The 16,262-nt window shown below is 34.1% G+C and overlaps 1 protein-coding gene and 1 non-coding gene across 2 annotated transcripts in view; both read left to right on the forward strand.

Annotated features, from left to right (window-relative positions):
* Positions 1-16,262, forward strand: part of LOC149067657 (glycerophosphocholine cholinephosphodiesterase ENPP6-like) — a 406,701-nt gene that overhangs the window by 256,872 nt on the left and 133,567 nt on the right. The gene's annotated exons all lie outside the window — the stretch shown is intronic.
* TRNAR-CCU (transfer RNA arginine (anticodon CCU)) lies at positions 15,241-15,313 on the forward strand. The gene has a single exon. It is a non-coding gene; the product is annotated as a tRNA-Arg (tRNA).

The following is a 16,262-nucleotide window of genomic DNA, read 5'->3' on the forward strand; positions in this document are numbered from 1 at the left end:
AAAAAAAGGGTAGGGGTGGAGACTTTCAAAATGCCTGTGCTTAGAAATATTCACATCACAATTCTGTCTTAGGCCGGGATTACACTATAAAAGTTCGTTTATAAAACTTGAAAAATGCAACCAATAGGCGGATCAGTTAAGTTCTCTCGAATGTAACAGATGTGTTTATTGGTTACATTTTTCAAGTTTTATAAAATAACTTTCATAAACCTTTTAGAGTGAAATCCCATCCTTAGATTAGTCTCACTTCTGAAATATAAAATTTCATTTTTTCAAGATTATAGACTGAATATCGAGTAAAATACTTGTAGGTATCGGGGGAACCACCAGAAACATTCAAGTGCTAGGGCCTTCAAACGACTTAATCCGGCCCTGAGTGAACAACGTTGTTTAATAAAAGTATTTTTTTTAAAGTTTAAAAAAATTAACAGATTAAAAATTTAAAAAAATAACAAATATTTAAAATAATATTTCAGATATTTATATTTTTAAATAATTTTAAAAATTTAAAAAGAAAAAAATTAAAATTTTTAAATTAAATTTAAAAGTTATTAAAGTATTAAATTAATATTAAATATTCGTAATGAACAGAACGGCTTATAATTTTGGTCCCGTCAGTGGCCCTTGTTGGCAGGTTTTATTGTATAAAATTGTGAAATATGGACAAAAGGCAGTTAAAGTTGCTATATCTCCATCTCAGAAGGAAACGGAGGGATAGACGTATGTGGGTACATTATATTTGATGAACAGGGACCCTCATATGGTGTTTTTAAGGATATTTATGGCAAATAATTAAAAAAATTCCGTGAAAAATCACCTTCAAAAAGTAGCCAAAGATGCGGACGAATTCGCTCCGCATCCGCATCGTGTGAATAGCTCCGAATAAACCTATTGTCAAAACTTCTATGCGCGGATGCGGAGCCCGCACTTAGATTTTGACACATGCGGACGACGTCCGGACCCGCATGAACATTTCCTAGGTGCGGAGATTTTTCGGCTCGTCTGAAAGGCGCAGTATATTCCAATTGTTAAAACTTCTTCCGGACCCGCATCCGAGTCCGCATCCGCATCCGCTCCGTGTGAAAGGGGCCTAAGATAGAGAGAGAGCTCCTTAAAATAAATATTTTTTCATATACAGGCACCTTTTATACGGCTAACTATTTTAGCTGCAAATGATTTGTTTGCTTAGCCAAATTTTTACAATTACTGTAATGATAAGTCAGCAAGAAACCTGGTATTATGAAATTATTGAAATTTCTTATTTATCGCATATGAAATCGTGCCAAACCATTGAAATTTTCAAGCAGTTTAACTCGAATAAAATCTTTCGATATTTTTGATGAACCGTTGTAAATGCACGAATGGCATAATATAGTGTTTCTCAACTTATGATCTACGGACCAGTGGTGGTCACCACAATGGCATAAGTGGTCCGTAGGGAGACTTGATAATTTAATTCTGGCTGAATGAAAAATTATTGAATTGTTGTAATTGATATCGGCAATATTAAAAATTATAAGTACTTTCATACTTGGATTCGCCAAACTTCGTCTTGGAAAATGTGGGAAATTGCGATCCTGGGGGGAAGGGGATATCATTAATTACAGACAATAAATGCAATATATTAACGACAAATTTGCTAATTACTGCTACAATTGCTAAAAGGTCTGAAATAAAGGGCTGTTACATGAATCGCTATAAACAAAAATATATTTCGCGTAGAAAATTAATAGACCTGGTGGCCACACTTTATTAAGAAGAATACGGGGAAGACTACGATATGGTAAAATACGGAATTCCAATTATCACCAAACAACGCTGTCATAAGTTTTCAAAATCAACGATCGTTCTTGAAATTTCGTAAATAACAACAAACCTGTGTGTGTGTGATATATACGGGAGATGAACATAAATATTTATTCAGCCATAATTATTATATCATTTATAAGTTATGAAAATGTTGTTTATTGACGATTTTATTAAATATTACAAATAAGCATCATTAGAAAACGGGACAAATGCATAGAAAAAAGTGTAATAACCAAATATACAGGAATGTCCCGTAATATGGGACGCAAATGGTCAGTCTAATTGTTTCGGACATTTTACTGGTCCTCGAGTTCTGAAATGTTGGGAAACGCTGGCATAATTTATTTGGGCGAATATATAGTGAAGCATGTAAAAATTTTAACACCGAATTATGAAGCATGTTTAATGCTCTACGTAGTGTAACATTATATAAATGTTTAATAAATTGCAATACAATCGCCGATTCATAAAATCTAATTAAAAAAATAAACTATTCTTCAAGTCCATACCAGTGATGCGTGAGGCACTTCATTTGACAAATATTCATTCGGCGAAAATTTCCGTTCAAGAATATTTTCATAAATATTAGTTCGTCGCATCGCTGACACAGCTGCTCGTATACAGCTCATTTCTACTAAGAATCATTGTACAGGAGAATTATTCAAAACGCATAATATTTACAGCATCAAGTATAGAATGTCGTTTACATTTCAGATTCTTCTAATCCCGTTCACCGAACTGAATAGAAATCTTTAATATATTTTATAATTTCGTATCGGATATGATGTTTAGAATATTGGAAAGCGGATTTATATATATATATACCGAAAGTTAAAACATTTTGTGTGTAAAGGACGTCCAATTTCATACGTCAACCGAAAGCAGTCGAACTTTCGCTGGTTAAAACCTATAAACTGTCACCAGGGTGTTTATTAGAATAGCTTTTGGAAATGATCGCAATGTACATTCTCATCGGCAATTTAGTCTTTTCTGCCTTTAGGGATCTCGTGTCTTTTAACTTTAAACTCTAATAGAAATACCATTAAAAACAATATTTATATAACCATTGGTTTATTTCAAATATTTTACACATAGTTTTTGATTGTATGTGCTATCCTATGCCAGTATAAAGTTTTACGTATCTCTGATACTTGATGTTTTGTACATTTTCAAAAAAATGCATTGTAAACAGCATGCGCGCATGAATAAAATTTAAAAATGTTTGGTATTTTTTATTTAAAATTTAAAATACGATTGAGTCAATGAAATCTGAAACTTTTGCTTCTTTTCATGAACTGAACAGTCTTCATTATTTTGAATGAATTTCTATGCAATTAAATTGATGTCATGGTATTTTATCAAACGCGCAAAACCGTTTTTAATGCTTTTTTTTGAAAATTTACAAAAAAAAAAATCAAGCATCAGAGATAAGTGAAACTTTATACTGGCGTAGGAAAGAACATACAAACAAGAACATGTATAAAAAATTGAAATAAATGAATGGAATGGGTGAAGTTCTAGTATTTTTAATGCTTCCGATAGAGTATAGTTAAAAGGTATAAGACCCTTAAATGATTTTTCCGTGTTTTTGTTCATGTTTAATTTTTTTCTATTTTTCTATGAAAAATTACGATTCGGAGTCAATTGTTAGAATTTTTTTGCGATCTTCTTGTGGCCTGTCACCGTAAGGATACTTTGAGAGAAAGGATAGAATTTCTTTAGTCAAAATGAAAGAAGCAAAATATATAAAAGCGAATTTCTCCAGAGAATTTATTTCTGAAGCAATTCCCAAGTATACGAGAAAAAATGTTCTCCTCGCGACGAATGTCCACCGTGATTTCTGCATTAAAAATGTTCTATATCATCTTGGAATGTTCTCTTTTGTCTCTCTTTTTCCAACTTTATTTATCGTTGACGTCTTTTATAACTTATTTGGCCGGTTTTTATAAATATTCCGTGTGTAAATTTCGTCCTCGTCCGTCGGAAAGATTTTACATTAATTTATTTCCACTCCATTCATACGTACTTATACACATACATAAAAGTTTGTTTTAACGATATGATTCTTTTCTTTAGTCTCGAAGCGATCATTTATCAAGCAAGTAAAAGTGTTACACAGCTTTGCCTATTCTTTCGTTTAAAGATTTGTAGCTTTACTCGAACTAACCCTGTGTTATGTATGATTTGCTTTTTTTCCAAAATCTCAGCTCGCGTAATCAAAATGCGTTCCGTGCAGCTCTTGAATGAAAAATATAACGGGGGAAGAAAGCAAGATTGTATTGTATGCACAAAATGTGTATTGAGTGAAACACATTGTTCTCTTTGCGAATTTTTTATCTCCCGAACTTTGTTTCGATTCTGTTTTCGAGTTTTCGCTTTGTTTTATTTTTGATTGCGTTACGTTTTTGTTGTCGGCAATCCTTTTGTTCTTCACATTTACATTATTTCTAGTTTTTTTCTTCTAATTTACTGTGTATCTGAGTTTTTTTTTACCTTAGCGTTTGTAACTGCCTAAATCACTTTATTTAATGTTCATGATTAGTATATAGTTTATTTGCAAATTATTTCACAGGTTTTTCCTGGGAAAGATCAAAATCGAACTTCATACTCCGTTTCAAGAATATATTTCGCTGTTATGCAGTTGAGTTTGCTTATAACATATCCCTAGGGTAGTCAAGAAGTGTTTGTTATAAGCGAGGTCTTAAAATTGGCTTGCATAGCAGTTGTATGTACGCATAAGGTGCATTATTGAGAATGTCCCAGACGAAATAAGCTTGTGCAGCACATGATAAAGTTTAAATGGAATGAATATTGTGTACTCTTGGTTTATATCTCCTGAGGGATTTTGAACATTTATTGAGGGCAGTACATACAGGATATATACATAGATTATGCATTCATTTTTTTTCTTAATTTAATTGATCGCATTGGTATTATTTGTGTTTATGCTAATGGTTTTCATTAAAAGTTGTCAGCATTTATACAAAAAATTGAAAAAAAAACAACTAATGTTCATGAATTTCATTTATCATCAAAATCACCATGCTTTTGCATAGTCTTTCAATGGGTAGAAATTTGATGCTTTTAACACAGTGCGGATTTCAGCTTTCACAACAATCATTCATCACTGCTATCTACCAAGTGATCCAAAAGTAACTGGAAAAAGTAAACATTCAATAATTTGAAGAGAATATTCCATGCTGTTTTCACAAAAATGCATGGGAAAGATATAGAATTTTTTTTTAAATAACACATAATTTTTTAATGTCAGAATAGATATATTCGTTAATAACACGTGGAGCTTAATGTAATGTAATTAATTAAAGTTAATGTAACTATTTCGACAACAAATCTTTCGTTTTTACAAAAATTTCCACGGCTTTCTGTGAAAAAAAAAACCCCATTAAGATGTCACATGCATACACTACATGTTGCACAAATAAGTCAGTTTCAAGCTTTATTTTTTCAGATTTTTGTTCGCAGCATCGAATCAGTTTCCAGGTTAAGAGAGTGCTTTTGGTATGTTATATAAATACAAATACAACGCCACAGCAGGCAAAATGCCCAACGAGGTGGCTGAGAAAAAGATGTCCATAATAAAACTAAGCAAAGTGTATTTTTTAAGCGGGATATGTAATAACAGAGGTAAACATTTATAGAAGTGAATAAGCCACAAATCTGGGATCACAAAACTGTATGCTATATGCACGGTGTATGTTATATCGAGGGTATGTTATAAGTGTACTTGACTGTACTTTTTGTTTATCTTACATAGAATATTTCTGTATTTAAAAATTAGACTCGTGAACTAGATAAATAAATTATTCATATTTACAGCCTATTTTTATGTTTTCTGAAATTAGTTCAATTTCGATTAAATATCGGGACTCAAAAGCTTTATTGCATTTACTTACTGCGACGTTGTCGAGTTGATTTTCAAAAACGAAGGCAATTTTCTCCAGTGGAAACGAAACACAGCAGCAAGGATTATAAGCCTTGTCAGATATATACACGCCAACGAAAACCAAAAAGATCTGTCCACCAGATTTATAAAATAAATTTTGTAAGTTTTGCAAAAATATATATATATAAGGGAAAAACAGAAAAAATAGATAAAAATAACGACACAAATATCATATCCACACACATGTGACTGCCACTACTAATACATAACCATTACATGTACAAGACATAGCATGTACTAACGGGAGCCGAACAAGAATTTTTACAACATTCCCGTAACAATAATGTAAATTAAATAACCACAAGTCTCCTCCATTCAGCTCTTCTAGCGGGGGTACTAGGCGGAAGGACACGAATAGTTTCATAATAGCCATTACGTGTAGTTTTTATTTTATATAAGTCAAATATACAGTCAAATATACTTGTATATACAGTCAAATCCCGTTAAAACGAACTCCAAGAGACCGAAGAAATCACTTCGCTGTAACGAAATTTCGTTATTAAGGAATTCCAGGTTTGTACATTGTTCCTGTCAACTTATCTGGGGGACTAGAAAAGTGTTCGTTAAAACGAGATTTTCGCTATAACGGGATTCGTTGAAACGGAATATCGACTGTATTCATTTTTTTCTTTAATAAATATAACCAGCCAGAGCGAGTCAACCAAAACAACAACACCGAGGCTGTCCTTAGCTAAGGCTCTCTCCAGACAATCCCCCATTTAAACCAAGCGCACATTGCTCACCAAAATAGGGTTAGAGCGAGACGACTCGGCCTGGCAGTTATATATATGTATATGAATGTATGTATTTCTCTCCCTTGTTCAATTTCTTCATGCATTTCATGTCCACAACACACGTGCCTACTCATATTGTCGTATTCATGTTGCTCACCGAATAAGGTGCTAAGCGAGATACCACGGGTGATCCCTAATTGTATATATTCCCCCACACAATACTTCTATTTTGTATATTTTCATTAAATCTGCAGGAGCGAGTGAACTCAACCCAATAAAACTGATGCCGGCTTCTAGTCGCAAGTTATCAAACCCATTTGCTCATCAATAAGGTGTTAAGCGAGATGACTCGCTTCGATGGATATTTGTATTTCACAATAAGATTCTCATTTCTTTTTCTTTTTGTATCCTGCGTATATAGTATGGCAAGTGTAAGATAACAGATGTGAGATGGCATGGGGGGGGGGGTCCCCTCCAATTGCTTTTAAAACATACCTCCATCTTAATATGCGTACATTCATCCGTCTTAACGAAACCCCGAAACTTTTCTCCAACTCCCAACCCCATCTCGTCTGTAATCACCACAAAATGTGTTAATCGAGGCAGTACCCAATTTTCCGGGAAAAATATTTTATAAAAATTTTGTATGTTTTTTTTCGACACAAAATAAAGTGTTCCGGACTCTGCCACGAATCTGTCCTGGAAGAGATCTCGGCAACGGGATAAGTCCAGTGGCAAAGTTCTGGCGTTCATTCATTCATGTAGTTGAAACAAAACTTGTGGGTGAGTTATTTTCGGATCTTCAATATTTTTGGATTTTAGAATTACACCGTATATGGAAACGGGGATTTTTCCACGTAAAATTTTAAAACGCTTGAAAGATTCGACAGAAACATGGCATCAACCTCCTGTCAAGCATCTTTTTCGCGCACAAAAAAAATCAAACAGTAAGTGGTTTCTTTTCATTTTTTCATTCGTTTACGCGAAATGTATGTAAAAAAATGAATTTCATAAATGTTGTCTTCTTGACACTAATGCAGGCCAAGGAATCGAAGATATTTTCCGATGGCGTTGAACCGTAAGAGCTGTGATCGGAAAAAATATTCCATTTTGTGTATGTGGAAAGCAACGAACGCGGCCTTTTAAGCTTAGCGCGGCTCTTCAACATTTACATGAATGTCGGTTGAAAAAACGAAAACGATGGCGTGTGAAGCAGAAAGTACTTTCATCGATTTGACATCAGGATTATTAAAATTGCGTTGAACTTTCAGTGCCGGATTTTCAGTATTTGCAGCGACCTGCTGTTGTATTTGCTGACAGCGATTTTATATTTCTCTTTGTTCTCCACCTTCAAAACAGTGGATTAAAAACTCATCTCGAAGAAGTCTTGGTAATGCTTTTGACCACAATCCCATGCATTTCATTCCTTTTTATTTTACGCGAGGAAAAAAATCATTTCCGAATATTTTATATAAAATAAAAAATATCGAAAACCTCTCAAGGGGTATTCGATATATAATTCAATTTTCCATATTTTGCAAACATACAAATTGATAGCTTTCACCAAAGATTATTGGTATTATTTCCGCATCTAATTTATCATAATACAATAAAGAAAAAAAATGCTTGAATTTTTGTGGTTGTTTTTCATGTCTAGCTTCTCTAATCTTATTGCTACGTGCATTAAATATGCAAATTTAAAGTAAAATGTTAAATTAATAATATTTCGGGGCAAATGACGTTTTCAGTTTTTTGCTCGTCCGAACTACGAATACTTTTACGTTAACGGAAAAATCGCATTTACAAATGTTCATCTTGTTATCATTTGCAATTCGCTTCGAATGTTTTTTTTTCTTTTATTATTATCATATCTGTTTGCATGATGGTGATTTTTGGCCACACAATATTTTGTCCCCCGAGATTTTCAAAAGAAAATAAACAACCAGTTCTTAATAACTTGAGAAAAAACATTGAACTATCTCGAAATCCAATATTTAAATTCTTGCTATAGTTTATTTAGAATAATTAAATTCCTGAATGTTATTTCTTATATTTTTTGAAAGAACAACTCTACGTGGAAAAATAATTTTGCTGCAAGTTGAGAAATAAAATAAACCTGTGAATAATAAGAAATACCTAATTTAAAACGTTTTCGGAATTCTATATCCTCAAAATATTGTCATGGCATTGACTAATCCAAACAATAATGTACACTAGGGGTGATAAAATTAGTGTTCTAATTGATGTCTTTATCATTATTTAAGAATGATTATTAAGCATTTTTCACGGTAGACCTGATTAACAGACCTTTTAAATTCATTATTTCTAGTGAGGATGGTAATTAGCTATGTTCACATCACACTGCCTTTTGGTACTCCGTATTGCCATTAAAGTTTATTATGGGCGGCGTGATAGAAGTGAAACTCTGGGGGGGGGCACGATGATGATTATGTCAATTCATATATACGCATATACATTAGATCAGTAGGGTCCACCATTGACGGTGGAGGGGCATTGATTCCATGATTATGGCCATTTTTTTTCCGCCACCCACCTCGTTGAGCATGTTACGTTTTTGTGGCCTCTGTATTTGTAGTTGAATGAATATTTTGTGTTCTGCTCACAGTGACCAAACTTTTTCGAAGTAGATCACAACTGACAGTGACACGTCTATAATTCCAAAGAGCAAAAATGTGTCATATTGCATGGTTGGGTTCATATTGTAACGTTGAACAAGAGAGTTCCATACCCAGACACGGTGATATTTTGTGTCGAAAACAGAAACAGTTATCTTTAACCTGACGTACAGGTTGGTGGTATTTCCCGTCGAAGCAGACTAACACTTTTTCTAAACCAAAAGACCGATATTCGGTTCCACGAAGGTAACTCAACTAATAAGAATACATGCATCGCAAATCTGGTTCCGTGTAATCTCATGGATATACGGACATACAGGAGCACTATGTAATGGTACGTGTGCGCATCCCCTTTACATCTACAGATTATAGGTGGAGATAGACTTGGAAGTCCGGTTGGGGGCACGGTCATTATTGCTGGGGTGCACGATAATGATGATGTCAATTAACATATACATATATATATTAGATCAGTCGACTCTACCTTTGACGCTGGGGGGCAGTGCCCCCCCCCCGTATCTCCACCCATGCTACAGATAGTCTGCCTGGTCCATGCGAAGCTAGTCTATTTTATGTGGGAACCATAACTGGTTTACCCAAGACTGGTCAACATTATCCACTCAACTGGCTTTCGACACGCTTTCCATCCAAATAAAAAAACTCTTTTCGAAGTCTACCTGTGTATGAACCAATTCCTGAGTATCTATTTGATCCGTCTAACACAGTCTAAACACATAAAATTTTCCTTCAAGAGTGTCCGAATGAGAAGGTGATATCTTGAGCCGTTCAGTGTAGCATCTCCACTAGCACTTCCTAGGACTCAACTAACTATATTTTAGCATTTAGATAGCGTTGTGCATCGTACATACAAAAGCTGAAAAGAGTCTTTCTTCTTTGTTCGAGTCTCTCTCCTCTTTCTTATTTATTTTTTCTCGTGATCTTTTGACATTTGACCCTCAAACGAAAACCAGATGACTGACTTAACTCTCTTTTCAACCTAGAATCTGCCTCGCATGTCTTGCCGTGGGTGTACTACAAATATGTATAAAAAAACCTTTCCCTTCCCTTTTTGTCTATCTGCCACGACAAATTTCTATTTTTGTTTGTCGCTAAGAATATGCTCTACTTACGAAATATGGCGTTCAAAACCTTCTTCTGCTACAGTCTAAATGATTCATCTACGGCAGCTGATTACATAGATTATTGTTATCAATTTGGTCGTGTTTCAAATAGAAAGTCGTTGTTAGATTATGTCTTGGTTTGCGAACAATTCAGTTTACGAACAACAAAAAATAATTATGTTTACGAACACGCAAAGTGGTCTAAATCCTGAAGGAAGCATATTTCAGAAGTCTGAGATTACAATTTTTTTCTGACAGAATTTAGTTGAAGAATATTTTTCATCAGAATATATTTCATTAACGTTCTCGTCGCTAAATGCTACTTCTCTTATCCAGCCCATAGATCGACAGATCATTTCAAACTTTATGAAGCTCTGAAGAGAGGAATTTTTTTTGAAGATGTTTTGCAATAATATCCGACATCGAACTACAAATACAAGGCCACAACAAGCAAAATGTCCAACGATGTATCTGAGAAAAAGATGCCCATAACAATAAAGTCAGTAACTTCTGGAAGCATTATTTCATCATCCTTACATTGCACAGTTATTTACAAAGCTTGGCAGCAAGTGTCTTTCAGAACCATGTATTTGGCTCGGAGGATATTGTGGCTAGATAGAGTTGCAAACGGAGATTTTCATGCGTTTGACACTGAGATTATTAGATGATACATATTCATGAAACCAGACTTAAACCTGGCATCGTTTTCATTTCGTTTGTTAATGTCATCTCTATCGAATTAAGGTAATTTTTTCAGTGTTGATTTAATGATAACTATTGGTTATGCACAGAAGCTGTTTCGTAAAACTCCACACTAGAAATTCTCCGAAAAACGGAGTCACAGGAACGGATCGATTCATTTTACATTGATTCGTAAGGAAAAATTTACTGTTCGTGAACAATTCGGTTTACGAACGGACGTCTGGAACGAAATAATGTCGTAAACCGGGGTTGACTGTTTTGCCTACTTTTACCTAAAAATTTAACACTTATAACATAACATCTGCCAATGTTTTTCCGTTTTTCAAAAAGGGTGGGGGGGACGTCCCCAGAGAAGCTTTTTCATAACAGAATATCACTAACACCAAGTGACGAATGGACATCTAATGATGCCTGATTTGGCCGCTTAGCCCGAAAAATCAGCCAGTTTGAGTGCATGCGTAAAGCTATCGGGTTTTCTTTAAAGTGTGAGAGAGTTAGTATTAAATATTGTATTGTTAGTATAACCTTGCAATATAATTCTATCAAACGTCACGGATTTTGTTACAACGATCTATTTTCATAAATGAGTAATTATGTACCGCTTCATGAAAACGTCACATATAAACTTGCGCTGAACCCAATCAAACGTGTGTTTCTACTTATCATATTTTTAATTCACACATATTTTCTCCCTGACTTTCGTAAAATGCGCATCTTAATATATATGTTAAAATTCAGTTTTACTCCACACATCCATTCTATTCTATTCTGGTTTTTCTTTATGCCGAAGACATTCAAGCCTCCAACAAGATAACGTGCGTGGAAAGAAGAAGAGGTAAGATGATAGTCGCTCCGCCAAGATGATAACAGATAGAAAGCACTACGACACCGAGAATTCTCGAGTCAAAAGTCTTAGAACTTTACAAAATGAATAAAAAAAACTTCATTTTTTCCCCCTTAAGACGGTCTTTTCCGAGACTTTTTATGACTAAATATTCAAAGAAGTTTCGCCAAAATAAGATTTTTGGCTCAATCCCGTGCTCATTTTTTTTAATGAGTTTGAGAATACAATTTCAGCTTCACGCCCAAATGATGTTTCATCCGTAGTCATCCTAAAATTCACTTAAATGAGATTTTTTGCTATTTTGTTACATACAAAATTTCTCTTGACTAAACAATGGCTACCTACCAAAGGTGTTTGAAACGAATTTTCTTTCTTGTTCGTGGTAATTTTTTTTTTTTTTTTGCGCGGTCGCACGTGAGTTTTAACATAATCCTTTATATGCAATGTTATTTTCTTTAAAAACTCTGGGTCATGTGAGGTATTAGCATAAACCTGATTTTTTTTTCTTCAAAAATATCTCCCATGTATGGTGTACTAAGTTGACCAAGTTTCTTAAAACTTACACGTGAGCCAGATTCGAGTAGGTGCGATGGATGCAACCATAGCAGGCCGTAAAACCGAATTAAAATACATTTACTGCATATTTCGGATATATTTACGCTGATTAACAAAGCCTTAGTTTAAATTCTGTAACTTTATGTATAACTTATGTGCCTACAGAAAATATCAGTCCTACGTTTTACCAACTTACATACACAGCAGAGGGCCGCTTAAAAGTTATCTGACTACTTTTGGCACTTTTCTTTTCTATAAAATAGTACTGAAGTGAATTTTAATAATACTTTTTGATAGAAAGTGTCCCAAAAATGGTGAAAACAATAATAAATTTTGGACTACCTATGTCATTTCCCATGAAAAATTAATTTTTATGTCAAATTTTAAGCAAAATTCACGTAATATTCCAAACACGATTGCAAAATATTCTATGAATGGAATGTTTTGTTCTTTTCACAGTACATTCAACTTTGTTCCGGACTCTGCCACGAAGTTGAGCTGGAAGAGATCTTGGCAACGGGATAAGCATAGTGGCAAAGTTCTGGCGTTCATTCATTCAGTACATTCAACTGGTAAAAATCCATATTATGAACCAAAATTTAAAGGACTGTATGGTATGCTCATAAGTTACACTCAAATCTGTTAATATACGTGTGAATTTTTTGAAATTACATTCTACATATTGTCTATAAAACACATTAGTTAGACAAATATAGAAGATAGACCATAGATTTTAATTCATAACCTCAAGAATATATGGAAAAATATCATATCAAAATTTTATAATGATACAAAGAATAGGTTTTTAGACATTATGTTTTTCAAATTTAAGTAAAATGTCAAAAATGGTATTGTTCGTAGAACACGTTTAAGATTTTTATCCACGGATTACTTGTATGCAAAATGCATCACTAAAGTGGACGTAACTTTGATTATAAGCGTCATATAAACACAATAAGGCCTGTTTTGGAATTGCACGAACAGGGATTTAATAAAAAATTTAAAAAAAAATTAAAATATATATTTTCTTCCAAAATGACGTTTTCAACGTAGTCGGATACCTTAATTCTTTTCTCGCCAGAAAAAAGGTAGAAAAAACAATTGAAAATACATTTACTTACAAAAATTTTAATTATTATGAAACAATGATGTTGAATACTACGTATTTGTTGCTCAGAACAGCAGAAAATATAGCTTTTGGGAAAAATGCTTTAATATTTAGATATTTTATGTAAAAGATAGCTGCACGTTCCTTGTCAGAAGTAGCAAGAAAATTTAGTGGGAATCAGATATCATTTATTCATTTTCCTTAGATATCAAGTTTCCAAAATGTCACTATGAAAAGCCATAGAAAGCCACGAAAAGTGATGGAAGACAGACCAAAGTGACTTGCCGTATAACAAAGACTCCGTTTTACTGTACATATAATATGCGTTGATATTTCTTGCAAGTTACTTATCAAGTTTCGCTGATGCTGGTCCACTAAAGACGGACACGCCCTCGGGTGACTAAGAAAGTTAACTTCATGATGTAGATGGAACTCTAATTGCCGGCCTCTTTTGTTAGCGAAGAATGCCATTGAAAATGATTACAATGACGTTGGATAATCCAGACTCATCAAAGGAATATCTCTCGCTCGACACGTTATTAAAAGCTTTCCGTCATCCGTCGCTTCGTTAATCTTTCCACAAAAGAGAAGAAAATGACACACAACAGTCGTCTCATAAACTGAAAAGTAAAACTACATCGATCGGAATACAAACTGAGGAAACATTCAGTAAGATTTTAATTTAGAAAATGCAAAATAAATGTAAAATCTGGTGGACCACAACAGACAAGTTGCCCAACAAGGTGTCTAGAAGAAAAATAAAGAAAAAATTAGAGAAATCAATATAATAATAATAATACTGGAAAGATTCATAAATTAATATATTAATATTCATTTTGATAAATATTGTTTTATTGTTTTACAGATTTTAGTTGATAAATATGATTATACATATTATATATTTCGATTACACTCCCGCAGCAAACCATGCTCGTGCTCAAATATTGAAAAACTTCGAACTCACCTCAGTACTAAAATACGTGATGTTTAACGCTCTTTAACCCTTAAATGCTCAATTTATTTTTCGAGCTGATAATGTTTCTCATAGTTAACGATACGTATTGAAACCCAGAAAAATCATTTAAAAAATCTGTTTCAACTGGTACTACTTATACAGGTTCTTATTGAAGACGTGCAAAGCCTCAAAAATTGCACATAAAATAAATATTATTATATTGTTATATTTAAATGCATTATAATGTCAATTTCCAAATATAAAACTCTTCTTTGTGATTCAAACAATAGTAAGAAAAAAATTCGGATTGCAAACTTCAAGGTAAAAAGAAGTAAATGCAAACAAAACATTTTAATAAATTAGCGAAAACGCAGCCACACATGCTGTGCAACAAACAAAGAGTTGTTGTCGTTAATTGGGACATCTACCAGCAAATTTAAAATATAAAGTGAAAAGAATATGTCCTTACCTTATGCAAGGTGATTCTGAATTTTCATCTTGAAAATGGCTGCACTAATAAACTTTTAACCCTTTAAGCCCTTTAAGCGGTTTTTAAAATTTTCCGGATCCGCATTATAACTGCCACATTGGAAATAAAAGCATGTTAAGAACCTGATATACTTCGTAGTGACCGAAATAAATCAGATAAAATTTGACGAGATATCTCGGAATTGCCATTGTAAGGGATAAAGAACCCTTTGCGCATATGCAAATCTATGGGTCCAATTAAATTGCCACCTGGAGCAGTTAAATTGCCCTCATGCATTGGACCCATCATATGGATCTAACTCCTCACCTGGGGCAGTTAAATTACCCTCGTGGCCTAATGGATAAGGCATCGGTCTCCTGAACCGGGAATTGCGGGTTCGAGTCCCGCCGAGGGAACAACCTAATATTACTTTGAGGGCTGGTCGGGCGTCAGGCAGTTGAATGTGTGTTGTACACTTAGTATACAGTCGTTTTCGTGGCCCGGGGGATTTGGGGGACACACACACTCATACTTCCGGCACAACTCAATCGGTAATATATTGCCTATGGCGATAGACCGGAGTTGTGCTCGGTATGAATGAACCCAACTATATACACGATAAAATATAATACAATGCCCTTATAAAATATTTATGGGTGTATTATTCTCTAAGTATGGATAGAATCTCGATTTACTCCAACATGTTTATCGTATTTCGTTTTAAACGTGTCAATTGTGCTAGAATTTACTACCTCCGGGAGTAAGCTATTCCATTTATTAACAGCCCATTAGAGAAAAGAGAATCTTATATACAGAATCATCTTTTTAAAACTTGTTACAATTTTACATCTAATTAAGAAAATTTTAACCATTAGTTACTTTCAACTGGTATTGCATCATGAAATTTACGACATATTTTCTTATTTTTCCTGTATAGATGTTATTTCCTCTCTTTTGCCTTTTTGTCCCCTTGTAAAAGCAGTCGATTGGCGGTGTACTAAAAGTTCATGGTCCATCCTATCCATCCCATTGAAAATTTTGAACACTTCGATCATATCTCCTCGACACCTGCGTTCATCCAATGTAAACATATTCAAAAAATGAAGTCTCTCTTCATAACTCAAGCCCTGTGTGCCAATACGGACACGCGTAGCTCTTCTCTGCACCCCCTTCAACCAAGTCTATGTCCCTCTGTAGGTAAGGTCTCCAAAACCTTACAGCATACTCCAGTCCAGGACGAACTAATCCTCGAAAAAGCGGAAGAATGACTTTAGGAGAACGCGAAGAGACCTTTTTGAAAATGAGACCAAGCATTCTATTCGCTTTTTTGACCACCGCTGAACAATGTTCAGAAAACCTAAGTCG

This window comes from Pholcus phalangioides, unplaced genomic scaffold (genome assembly GCF_987345545.1).
Source record: "Pholcus phalangioides strain wild (caught in Gottingen) unplaced genomic scaffold, Ppha-v1.0 ptg000029l_1, whole genome shotgun sequence".
Taxonomy (NCBI): Eukaryota; Metazoa; Arthropoda; class Arachnida; order Araneae; family Pholcidae; genus Pholcus; species Pholcus phalangioides.